The sequence below is a fragment of the Aptenodytes patagonicus genome, chromosome 3 (assembly GCF_965638725.1).
Source record: "Aptenodytes patagonicus chromosome 3, bAptPat1.pri.cur, whole genome shotgun sequence".
Taxonomy (NCBI): Eukaryota; Metazoa; Chordata; class Aves; order Sphenisciformes; family Spheniscidae; genus Aptenodytes; species Aptenodytes patagonicus.
Window position 1 is genome coordinate 55,269,318 of NC_134951.1, and position 10,645 is coordinate 55,279,962.

Below are 10,645 nucleotides of genomic sequence, written 5' to 3' on the forward strand. Positions count from 1 at the left end.
GAAAACACATGTCATTTGGAAAAAAGCTGCAGCTTACGTGGCCTCCCATTTTATTGTGCAGTCGACATGCACAGTCCCCACTGGGAACAAGGAGTCACAGGAATCGGTGGCTGGGGGAGCCCGGTCCAGAGGGAGCCCCTCACCCAGCGCAGGGCTGTTCCCTGGGACTCATCCTGGCGGGAGCTCACTCCATCAGAGGTCAGGTGTGAGCTGAAGCACAAAAAGAAGATAAAAAGGCTGACTGAGTAGAATCATAGGATCAGAGAATCATTAAGGTTGGAAAAGACCTCTAAGATCATCGAGTCCAACCGTCAACCCAACACCACCATGCCCACTAAACCATGTCCCTAAGCACCGCATCTACATGTCTTTTAAATACCTCCAGGGATGGGGACTCAACCACTTCCCTGGGCAGCCTCTTCCAATGTTTAACCACTCTTTCAGTAAAGACATTTTTCCTCACGTCCAATCTAAACCTCCCCTGGCGCAACTTGAGGCCATTTCCTCTCGTCCTGTCACTAGTTACTTGGGAGAAGAGACCGACACCCACCTCGCTACAACCTCCTTTCAGGTAGTTGTAGAGAGCGATGAGGTCTCCCCTCAGCCTCCTTTTCTCCAGGCTAAACAACCCCAGTTCCCTCAGCTGCTCCTCATAAGACTTGTTCTCCAGACCCCTCACCAGCCTCGTTGCCCTTCTCTGGACACGCTCCAGCACCTCGACGTCCTTCTTGTAGTGAGGGGCCCAAAACTGAACACAGTATTGGAGGTGCGGCCTCACCAGTGCCGAGTACAGGGGCACGATCACTTCCCTAACACTCATGATTAACATCATGAGTAACACTCATCACGAGAAAATGAGAAAGAAAATATAGAAAAAGGTGCAACAAGTCTTGTAGCCTGTGAAAGAGAAGATGAGTGGGAGGATTCCTTATGACCTATAGATAAATGCCTAGGATACATTCAGAGAGGAGTCAGTATGTCAATATTGAGAAGAAGCAAGACAATCAAGTAGTTGAACTTCAGATTCAGGCAGGCTGGGGATATGCATTGGACTTGTTTATGCAGGGGAAGAGGATTCCTCAAATCCAGACCGGATACTCTGCAGACAGGAATGCTGTAGGTCAACAGGAGGCTTCTGTGCTCAGCTCTGGAGCTATGTGGCTCAAAATAAAGCTCTGGGTGAGGCTGAATATAAGGATGTAGGAGTCTCAGAGATTTTAAATTATGGGTCAAGCTTCAGGGCATAAATCAGGAGGGATTCCCTTGTTCCTTCCCTGTGTTCATCATTGCACAGCTGGACGCGTATAGTGTGAGCAAGTTGATGGAGCCAGGATGTTTGCATCCCTCTGGATCGTCAGGTCTTGACGGGACTCAATTAGTCCAAGCATTTAAGAAAAGCTCCTGCGTTCCTCTCTCATAGAGACAGAAGTTACTGGTCATAAATGGCTTTTGATGCCGCTGAGTGCCTCAGCTTCGATTTTGTCCAGTCGAGATTGAACTCCTCTGCTACTCTTACTAGTTTTCTCCAATTTTCTGTGCTCATCAGGTCAGGCTCCAGCCCTACAAATACTTAGGCACAAACCTTTATGCACATCAAACAGCCCCTCTGCACAACTGCTCTGTGCAGATGAAAGCATGTCCTGAAGTCTTTGAAGAACTGAGGCCAGAGGTCCTGGAGGGCAGACGCTCTCAGCTGTCTTTGTAATTCCAGTCAAACACTAGGCACTCCTACGGCATGATGAAAATACTAACAACTGGTGTTCGGTATTGTTTATTTTCCTGCACTGTGTGTGTTTTTTCTAAATGTTTTAGAGCAACACTGCTATTCAGGAGAACTACAACAAAAGCTGTTTACTTTCCAAGTGCACTAATTTCTCCTGTCAGAAGGAAAGCAATGAAGGAGAATAAAACCAGGTAGTTTCAATAGCAGTAATTGCTAGTGCGACAGCCATCTGCAGAAGGCAAGGGGAGAACTGCAGCACTGCTGTGCCGAGACCTGCTCCAGCCACCAGCAGTGACGCAGCTGTGTCCTCATTGCTGGGGGCTCGCTCTGATTTCACATCAGGCTTACACAGGTCTCTGATCCCAACGGGCCTCTCGCCACGGGCTTACCCCTTTTCTTACGTGACTAGTGATTTTAGATCTCAGGTTGATGCTTTAAGGGTGTGGGGCAAGTGAAGTGTTCTTTAAGCCCAGTTTGTTTTAAAGAAGTATTCATTAGATGCTCTGAATGGTTTGTCACCTTTGGAAAGGCAAGCAAAGATGTCCTGCTGGGCCAGATCTCCGTGCTGCCATGGCAACTCTGTTTGCAGGACCCCAGCTAGACATTTTAAAGGTGTACTTGCTATTTCCATGAGACCCACAAAGGGCTGACAGTCACGTAGACACACTTTCAGTGTGCACTTGAAGACAAAAGTTGGTAACTGCCAGACGACTATAAAACTGATTGGATAAAGTGATTTTTAACGATAGTAATTTCCTGATTTAATGCATAGTAGGAGACTCTACTCTAGATCCCGTTAGCAAAAGGTACATGGAAAAATGATCAGGTACATTTTAGACCCAGAGGCTGTCTCTCCTCTGTAATAAAACAGACCAGAGACTATTACCTGGCCCTGAGGCCAGCAGGTGCAGCACAGCTCATATCCGTACTACTAAATTCACTTACCCCCAAAACTGGATCAGTGTCTCCACCCTAACTACTGTGAAGGGTGCCAGACCCACACTGACCCTGAACTGTGCCTGGGAAAGCATGAGTGGCCAGAGGTCCAGCATCACTGAGGAAAGGTCCAGGTTGGTCCAATGCTTTGAAGACACCTGGAGACTGTGTGGGTTGTGCATGGAGCTGAGGTGTTACGATCCACAGGTGACCTGCTTAATTTAGACGGTGTGGCCACCCTGTCCGCACTGGTGTGTCTTTTCGTCCTCCCCTCCAGCCTCCTCTGTGGCTGGGCAAAGTTCAGGCTGCCCATACATGTGTATGAGCAACGTGGATGCTAAGAGAGACTTCGCTGAGATTTTAATTGACAGTTGAGCTTTACCCCTCCATGCCAGTGTAGTTATATCCTCTGGGCTATGTCTGCGAGAGTGCATTTGCCCATGGCGAAGGGCTGGAGTGCATGTTCTGTGGTTCACTTAATGTCACCTTCTCGCTGCTGTCATAACTCAGGCTGGGCATCAGGCAACATCGCTCATCCATGCATGTTCGCCCCAGGCTGTCTCCCAGTACACTGCGACCTTGCCTTGAATCAGATACATGACTCAGGGAAGCATTTTTGCCTGGGTTCTCCGTTATTTTTGTCAGGCTCCAGCTGCAGTCGGGACGGGACCACGTTCCCTGAGAGGTTTTGAATGAGTCCGTTGTGGGGAAGAACTTCTGTGGGGTGGGAAAACCTCTCAAGTGCAGACTAGATATGAGCTTTTTCTTGTTGTTTCTGTTATAGTATAGAAAATCCACAGCATTATCTGCAGTGGCTTCCTTTAGCTGCCTGCTGGCTTTCAGAGAGGAAATTTGCCTGTTTTGACACAGCGATGAGTTGCAGTGTGAAACGGGACAAGACTGTTGGATGAACAGTGCAAGCTCCCCACCGCGAATACACCAACTTTTCTAAAAATCCTACTTCCAACAGCATACTTCAGGGAGCACCTTCTGCCATTGTCTGCAGTTGCAACAGAATCTTGAATAAGCAGTTTCTAAACCTTGCCTTTCATATTTTCATAAGAAAAAAGATCCAGTTGCCAGTTTAACTAACCTTACCTGGGTCCCTCAACAAAAAACACTTGGGGCTTCTTCTCTGTTGAATGTAGCTTAAGTATATGAAAACAGAAGCCAGAGTGCTCGTTTCTTCTGTTCAGAACGAATGAGTAATGTGAACATATTCAAAATCATCAGAGGCTTGAATCAGAATGATGGTAATGAATATATCCTCCATGCTCAGAGGCTCTCTGGTAAGTCTCTTTTCATTTTTTTATTGCAGCCCTCTTCATGTTGAAAGGAAGGAGCTGGTGCCAGGTGTTGTGCTGGGCACAGCTGCAGTGCGAGTGCTTGCTGGGTAGCTGTGGCTGATTTCTCCTGTGACTCGACACTAAGCACTGCCAAAGGGGCATCCCCTCCCATTGTCCCTCCCATAGAGCAAGGAATCAAAAGCACTTTTCAAGGTCATCGAGACCATGGGCTGGCCCCAACTGCCTATGCCAACCCAGTGGCAGGCTGCACCATGCCTATGGCTCTGCTGTGGTGCCAGCCCCAGAAACACAGAGAGCAAGTCCAGAAGGGACTGTGAAATCACCTGAGGACATCTAAGCATCAAGTTTTACACTGCACCCGGTCTCCTGAGCTTTGGGCATCATTATTGGTGTTTGGTTCAAGTGGTTCTGCCAGAGAGATGCCTAGACATGAAAGGTGACCAGATGTCATCCCAAGCTCCCACTATGGTCACCAGAGAGAAAAAAGTACAGAGGTACTTCGAGGATATGATTCATCTCCTCCTGAGGATGAAGTGTCCTTCTGAAGAAATGAACTGCACTGTGGAAGTGCCTGTTGCTCTCCAAAGACAGAAAGGGTCCCTAGCTCACATGTAGCTGTCCCTGTCAGAGAACATCTGGGGGGAATCTCATGCCAAAAAGCTAGAGACCTACCACTTCCCTCCATATATTGTGTTATAGTTCATCCTCTGTTAAGTACTTGTGTCTAATAAGAATTTGTCTGACTTGAGATGCCCATCGCTGCGTCTTCTTATCCCTATCTTTGTTAGGTTAAAGGGTCTTTTAGTACCCTGGTCGTCTTCCCCTGGAAAATCTCTCTGGAGCCTAGACAAACATACATGACAGATGATCTGTTAGTCTTAGGTGAAAAAAACAACCTTTTCCCCTTAAAAGTAACCTTTTCCTTTTCATGTGGAAAGACGCCCACAGAAGCAGGATGTCGCCATCGCTGAAGCCAGTTTACACCTTTGGCGAGACGGGCTCTGAAGCAGGAGTGCAGCCTTGGGTGGAGGCTGTCTGGATGGGACCCCAGATAAAATGGACTCCCCAGGAAATGTCAGGGTTGCTGTTGGTTTCTGAACTCCTTTAGGAAAGCAAACACATATTTGACTGAAATAAAAAACCAAGCAGCTGCTGTCAGGTTTGGTTTTTTTCTTATATTAAACAAGTGTTTAATTTAAAAAAAATCCGACAGATGGCAGGGCTGTACCTAATGCAAGACCAAGCACTTCTCCAGTGAATTTAAGGTGGTCTGCAAGAGATTTTAAAGACAGGGATTGAGGGATCCATGCATTATTTAGGATATATAAAAGAAAACCCTAATATCTTTTTCGCTTTTAATTTCATTGAAAAAGTTTTCTTCTCTTTTCCTAATTTCTTCTTAGCTTTGCAGTGTGGGGCCATGCCTGGTTTATCCAGAGGCCTCCTGGGTACCTGTGCAGGTACCTCCGAGGTATCCTTCCTCTGGCAACCGGTCAGCAGGTGAGCCAAGGCAAGGTGTTAGGTGCAGCACCTGCGTCCCTCAGCCCTAGCTGGGGCAGGAGGTCAGGGCAGCAATGAGGGGACACCAGCTCCAAAGCTGGTCCCGGGAACGGTCTGGCTCCAGCAGCACTAAACTTTCTATGTCTCTCTCCTTTCCCATTTAAATTCTCCTGGTTTTGCTTTTGGCCACCACATAGTCCCACCAGCCATCAGCAGCATGGCTCCCACCGCACGGGGAGCCAGAATTTTAACACAGCAAAAAAACAGTAAGGTGACATCTCTGAGGCCCAAATTTCACGGAAACAATATGAAGACTTTTGTAGCTATCAATAGGTCGTGACTCATTTACGGAAAATGCAAATAAAATAATCTTTTCTGCAAAACGGGACTGAGAGCCTTGGATCTTGGACACATTATTCACTTGTTTATGTTTGAGCTCTCCCGTGGGCTTTTCCGGATCGGAGATGACTGAGCCAGGCGCAATCGTTCACTAGGAGACTTCTGCCTTAACCCTTTCCCGGTCCCCCCCCCCCCCTCCACCCACGTGGCAAATGAGGTTTGGACAACCCACCAGCCGACCCCTGCCTGTCATCTCTTCTTACTTCAGCCTGGTGGTGGTGGACATGTTACTTGGACCAAAGTGTTGGGATGAAGTAAATGGACACAGCTGTGCAATGGAGGTGGTTATTTTCATTTTCCGTGATGATTTACAGGGAATTCTGCTGTAGGCATGAAAAAGGAAGGGTAACTACGCAACTGAATTGCTGGGGCAGTCAGCCCAACACAACTCGGCAACATTTTCTTGCAAGCTAGGCAAGCTTGCAAGCCTTCTGGAAAGTTTGAGTTGATGTGGGGTTTTGCTTGGATGTTTTGTAGATTTTGATGCTTTTTCTATAGAGGAAACTGAAAAGAAACCAAATGTGTCTGTTTAAACTGAGTTTCCCATGTGTTTTTGCACTCTGTCATACACACATGTTGAGGTGAGATTCTTATGTAGAAAAATAACGAAATGTCACACTATTCTCCATACCCTTGCAATAAAGAGATACGGACTTTTTCTCTTGGATGCTTCATTACTTTTTAGAGCATGAGAGAGACAGCCTGAGGGTTGGGGCAAGAACGCATTTATGCCCTTTCTGAAATCCTCCCTTACAAGAGCCTGAAGACAGGCTGTCACCGGATCTGATGTGCCCACCTAGCGTTTACTCTTTGGACTCTCCACCACCAGTTCCCAGGTTCTGCTATTTTTAATGGACCCATTCAATGAAGGAGCAAATCCTTTCGGCCCTGAAACTCAGAGCAGCTGCCTTGTACACGAGAGGAGAGAGGTAGAGGTGACTGCAACAGCGGAAGGGAGAGGGGCAAGCGCAGCCTCCCTTCCCCTTGCTGGGGGTTTCTCACCCCCTGGGACACTTGCCATGCAAAATGGGCACCAGATCCAGCCAGTGCCCTACGATTTATGGGTGTCTCTGGGTCTGTAGAGAGCATCATATGCTCTCCCTGTAGACTGAAGAGCTGAGTTCATCTTTCGGATGACTTTGTGCCAAAATAAATCTGGCCATAGCAGTGGGAATACACCAATATTTAGGTGGGTTGTTTTTTAAAAGATTAATAAAGTATGTACTGGGAATAAAATAAAAAAAATTCCCCAAACGGTCGTTTGGGAAAAAATACAACTCTTTTTCTGTGTCTCTCCCATACCCTCCCCTCAAGGAAGGTTTGGGTAGGACGTTGGCTGGGATGTTATTTTCATTTCCATCGGGAATGTTTTTTAGCTGGCACACAAACTACGTGTGTAAATAGCCCAGGAGTTTGGGAAGCTGCTTTACTATTTCCTCCTATAACTAACAATGGAAACCCTTTGAGAATCGTACGAGCCTCAGTGGAAGTTCGCATGTCTCCTGACACGCTGGATTAGCCACCGTGCTCAAATATTTATCCTGACGGCGCTTCTCCCCGAGGAGCAGCTGGCTGCGTGCTCTGCAAAGCGCCGGCCAGCCGCGGGGGCAGAAAGGTAGCTGAGGCTGGAGCTGCCAGCGTTGGCATGCCCACAGAGCCAGGCTATGAGGAGAAAAGCTGCTTTGCAAATATGATTTGGGCTGATCCGAGTTTATTCTGTCACAGTGAATTCAGCATCAAATTAAAATGAGAAAGCAGAGCTGCTGCGCTGTACGCAAAATTGGCAAATTCCAGCGTGTAATAGGTTAGCTCAGTGCAGTTACACTTCTTTGCCTTGCTTGGTGGGTCCCCAATTTGTCTTAATTTTAATTCCTGTCTCTGCCTTCACTCTTCCTGGCCTGTATTTTATAGTCTGTGCTTCTCTGGATTGATTGCACAGAGTCTGCCCACAGAGCTGGGCAGAGCGCAGGCTAAGCCTGTTCAGCATGTACAGATATTTTTAAATGATCTGCTAACAAGAAAAATGAAAGCTCAGCCTCTATTTGCTGACAAATATTCAACTTAAACAATTCTGAGAGTTTCTTGTTTCACATGGTTGACGGTCATGAAAAGATGAAACATTTCAGAGATGCGTCCTTAGGAATACAGGCACTTCATGGCATCTTTTCTGTGCGTGAGGCCCGTTAGAAGAAAATAATAGGATATAGACAACTACCTGCATAAGTCAGTTTTGAAAATGGGACCTAGACATCTTAAATCAGCATGTAAATATCTTCATAAATCAGGTAGCGTGTTATGGCTCTGAGAAGCTTTGTAAGTTAGTTTGGCAGTAGACAACAGCTGAAATAGAAACAGCGGCACACTGTGGGGAACGTATTATAGCTGCCTTGTACAAAGCATTTCTATACCTCTGACAGTGATCTGTGTTGCACATGGCCTTGCTGAAGTGGGTATGAAGGACCAGATGAATTTCTGTCCCATTGGCAATATTCCCATCATCTCAGGAGAAGTGCCTTACTCAGCTGCGTTGAGGAACATGCTGCTGTTGGCGGTGCTGCAGGAGGAGAGATATGGAGCCTTTTTGAGCGCAACTCATGTCTGAAACACAATTTGAAGAGAAGCAAAAATGGCTCAAATTTACAAAAGTTGAGCAGCTGACCAGCTGAGAAGGGAGGCACCTCACAAGAGCTCGTCGGTGGTGGACGAGTGGCTCCTCTGCAAAGACCATCGCAGAGCCTGGCTTAAGTGACCCAGCTGGGAACTTCACCGCACGTCTGAGCGTGGCTAAGCCCAGGACCTGGGGCACGCCATGGTGCCCGGGAGCAAACTCTGCTGGTCCCAGCAGGGCGATGTCTGTGCCTCAGTGTGGCTAAGCTGCTTTCAATAGCAAGCATACCTCTTGGTAAAGTCCACTGGTGGTTTTGGAGCATGGCTGTTGTGAGGAAGGCAGCTTCTTTGCAAAGCCCAAGTAAGCAAACAGCGTGTGAGACAGGGTGAGCCAAGGGCAATATGTTGTCACATAACGTGCCTTTTTACTCATCTATTTATGTTTTTGAGCAAAGAGACACAGACAGTAGGTTTGACTGACTGAAATAGAGGTGTCTCTTTGTAACATCCATGCACAAAGAGCGACAAAACAGGACGTGTTAAAACCTTCCTGCCAAAAGGTGAGCCCCCAGCTGGTGTGTGTCTGGGACTGACACCCGGTTATTAGGAATGACCGAACTCAGCCCTGGCTTTGTTGGATTTAGACACAATAACTCCACCAAGCCCAGCAGGGAGTATTGAAAATCCTGGCCCATAACAAATATCAATAATGAATACTTCTGGCATTTTGTCTGAGACAGGGGATCCTGTTAGAACACATGGTTATATTCATTTATGGGTTTATATCCCATACTTTTCCATCTCTTAAGACAATGGATTTACATGGCATATTTCACAGACAGGAAGATGATTTTTCAGCACCAAAGAAATGCGTGCAGTACGTAGAGATCACTGAATATACAACCAAATTACATTTCCCTTCAGGGTAGTATTAGAATGGCACCAGATAACACAGCAGGTTTAGTTCAGGAAATGAATGATGCTTTATGTAATCAAATCTGCAAGGGAGATTTGGCAAGAGGGATGCATACAGACAAACTATTGCTGAGTCTGGACATGGCATTAAGAACATTAATTTTTAAGTTGTGGGGGATCACTAAAGATCCGCAGGAGGGGAAAAGGGCACACAGCCTCCATTTATTTAAATCAGAGCCAGTACTAGCAGAGACAGTATTACTAAGTCAAAGCACCGGTGCATTATTTATGCAAAGGAGTTAGTGTTGCTGTCTTTGTGGTCTTATGGCTCCTTATCGAATACACTCAGAGTTCAGTACTGCAGGTACTGCAAGCTCCAGCCAGCCTCAGTTAATGCATTTGTTAGGGAGAGGCAATGAAGGCACATTATTGCTTTGGAGAGCTAAGTCCTACTAGTAGGAGTGCTGCTCCTTGCAGCAGGCCCTTCCTGGGCTGAAGAAGCACGCCAGTTGCTTTGCACACATGTGGGCAACCAACCAGCCATGCAAAATCACATTTTAGTGTGTTACACCACCAGAATGTCTTCCTCAGGGAGGAACCTTCCTCCCACTCCTCCCAAACCCAATATTTTCTATCAATCAATCAGCTTAATTATACTCAAACCCCAGTTTCAAAGTCTCACTCTCCGATCCTGAAGATATCGTGCTCTCCAGGTGAATTCTGACAAAATACGCCATATAGAACAAATGGATAATCCTACAGGAACATCTCTCTCCTGTTTCCTGAGAACGGGGACTGTTATCCACAGCAGACCAATCTTTGCCAGCTCACACAGAGCATTCCCAGCCCTGCACTGGCCACATGCTTTATTTCTGTAAGGCAAAGAGGAACAACACATTTCAAATTAACGCTGTGTGCTCCCCTGCAGCCCTAGGAGGAGGAGAATGGATGTCCTACTCCTCTGGCCTTCCTCACTTCTTCCCGGCTGGAGAGCGAAAGGGGTGTCTTTGGGTCTGCAGGAGAAAACTGTACCTGGGAACTCCTCAGACAGCCTGCATTGCTCATTATTATCACTCTGAAAGGCTGCCAGGAGAGGTTTGGCAGTCTCCACCCTTGGAGGTTTTCCAGACCCAAATAGACACAGCCCTGAGTAACCTGGTCTGATCTCAGAGCTGACCCTGCTTGAGCAGGGTTTGGACTACAGAGACCTCCTGGGTCTCTTCCAACTTCAACTATCCTCTGATCCTATGAAACAAGC